Source organism: Pagrus pagrus, assembly GCF_965226575.1.
Source record: "Pagrus pagrus genome assembly, chromosome: 2".
NCBI lineage: Eukaryota > Metazoa > Chordata > Actinopteri > Spariformes > Sparidae > Pagrus > Pagrus pagrus.
This window is the reverse complement of record NC_140186.1, coordinates 21,108,694-21,111,595: the sequence shown is the minus strand read 5'-3', so window position 1 is coordinate 21,111,595 and position 2,902 is coordinate 21,108,694.

Here is a 2,902-nt window from a genome sequence, read left to right as displayed (position 1 = left end):
TCTTGTCTGTGTCATCATATGTCTATGAAAACTACCCCTGACTGCAGTACGCAGATGGGGGCGGGGCTCAACGTGGGCGGATTTAAATATTTTAAATATTGCACGGGCGCCATCTGGTGGCCGAGACCAGGCAGCACATTCTCAAACGTCAATGCAGCAGCTACGGACAGAGCGGCGTAAACCCACGTATTTGATTGCATATGTGGAATAATGATACAATTTCAAATTCACCTGTTAGCTGGATTTCATTAAAATACACAGAGAGAGCCGATAATTAAGTTAAATGTATTAGGTGCCATTGTTTGATCATCTCTGTCCTGATATGTTCAGCTTATAATTAAATAAAAAGCTTTTGTATGGGGCATCTTTAATTATTATTTAAATCAGGATCAGGTCTGGTGCCAAAATGAAGTTCTTTGGGAAAACATGTTTCTTTTCATATCTTAAATGTAAATACCAGCCTACATTATAATAGTAATAATACATAATATTCAATATACATTCTTGTCTCATCCTAATAAAAAAAAGAATGGTATTACGTTTACATTTTCATGAGCCCTCACAACTTCACACACAACTTCTTACTGAGGTTCAGCTCCCACTGAACTCGAAACCTGTGTAACTAGGGCCAGCTGAACAGGAGTGAAATCAAGACTTAATATTAATCCGGGTACACGGACCTTTCTTTCATTTTCTTTCAAAAGCAGAAAACACCTGCCTTTTTCCTTGTGTCCATAATTACTTTACAACATGCTTCATAATCTTCCTGCAAACTAAAAAGGAACATGAACGATTCCCTTAGTTCATTCGTCTCCTCTTCATCCAGGCCATCAGACATACATAGCAGTTCCACTGCCCTCAAGCGATCTTCCTTGTCCATGGTGATGACTTGGGGAAGGGAAAGTTTTCCCTTGAATGTTTCTGTGCCACACCACCTTGCTGCCTCAATGGTGTCCCTAACCAGAGCATCCTCCTAATCAAAAATAAAGAGAACAATTATTAAAATGAAGGTTGGAGAAGGCATAAACAGTGAAATAAGAAAAGCCCACAGCAGGCAACATACCCCGTTCCCTGTTCCCAGTTCTGGCAAGTTCTCAGCTTCCTCTAGAAAGGAAACAGATTGTGGTTCTTATAGGCACAATAACAATGTAAAACAGATCAGTAGCTGATTTTAAGTATACTGGTTTAATGAAAATGGAGAAATGACTGCAAAACCAACTCTGTGACATCCCACCTCTACAACCTTGATGGATGTGTGTACAATAATACCGCTTTGAACAATACCTGATGCTTCAAGGACCGATTCTGACTGCAAGAACTTTTTTGGAGGGACCACTTCCAGATCCTGAACTAAGTGGAGGGATTATGCTTTAGTCTGCAAGCAATAGTTTGACTACAAGACTAAGTAATCACATGACCTCTCACCTGTTGTCCTTTTTGCTCTCGTTGCCTTTTTCTTCCCTGCAATCTGTCTTCTTCAGACCTTTGTGATTTAATGACAACATTCACTATGAAAACATTCATGTTGGTCTGTTGACAGTGAGTAAAACAGGTTATTTAAAAGGATGTATGAGGATGCATGTGCACAAAAGTGTGATATTGAGGGCACTTACAGCATGGGGAAGTTCTGCAGGAGAACAAGACACCACCATCTCCTAAAATGCAGCATGTTTTCCTTTGAAGAAGGAAATGCAGGAAGATTCAAATATGTTTCGATAAAATAATACCTTGTATACTAAGCGTAATGTGTCACAATTTAACCATACCTCTCTGAAATCGCAATTGGCCCCCATTACAATGCACAGAGCGTACTGTAAGTCAAGAGGTACTGGTAAATGTAATGTCATGCATATTCCCCCAGGATACAATTTTTTAATACAAATGTGTTTTGAATGTAGCAAGCAAACATTTTACAGATAACAGCAATGATATAACATACTGAATAGGTCTTACCATCAAAACAAACACGCTTTGTTAGGCCCTGAGGTGTGAACAAGGTATTTTAATAAAAGAATGGCAAGTAAATAGTAAATGTTAGCAAAAGCTATAAAGTAGTGTCTCACCTGAACATCATTAACGCCAAGCTTCCTCCAGGGGCCAGGGGCTATCACAAAAATGTAACAAAACACTGACAAATAAGTCGGATATAAATATTAATCTAAATCTCTCGGAAAAGGAGATTTGAAGTCCAGGTTTATATTCATGAAATGCACGTGAAAACTAAAAAAATAAAATGGTGTTACGTCCTTCCTTGTCTGTCACAAATATTGCAAAGTAGCACGTTAAAACAAAATAAAAAACCTTGCTTACTGTTATGCTTTACTGTCCAAAATATGATGCTGAGAGAAGGGAACTGATATTGAATCTTAAAGAAATTAAGTTGAATTATGATTTACGGGATCTTTTACAAAGAAGTTCTGGGGAGAAGTGTTATCCTTTTTTGTTTCAGTATCGTAGGAGAACAAACTTGATAGAGAGAATATAATTTTATCCATTATTATTTATTTATTTTCTTTCTTTTTTACATTTTTATTTTTTACATTCCTTTTTATTAATAGAAATCAGTAATGTATAAAGTCCCGATCCACACTCCATGCACCAAAGCGTTATTTGTCAACTGCCATAAAACATCAAGAAGACGAAGAAGAAGAAGAAGAAGAAGAAGAAGAGCTTTCCATCTTTACTCTCCTCCATGTTACGTCGCACTCGGGGATCGACGCTTCTCGACTGGCAGAACGGCGGCGAGCGGAACAAGCTACTGCTAGTGTGAGTTGTTCAAAAACCTTCTTTTTAGTTAACTCTGTGTACACAAACTGTTCTCAATGCTTGTCTTCATGTGTAGAGACCCTGGTGATACTACGAGCAAAGTTTCATGTTGTGTCGAGTCTTCTTAGTGTTTTAA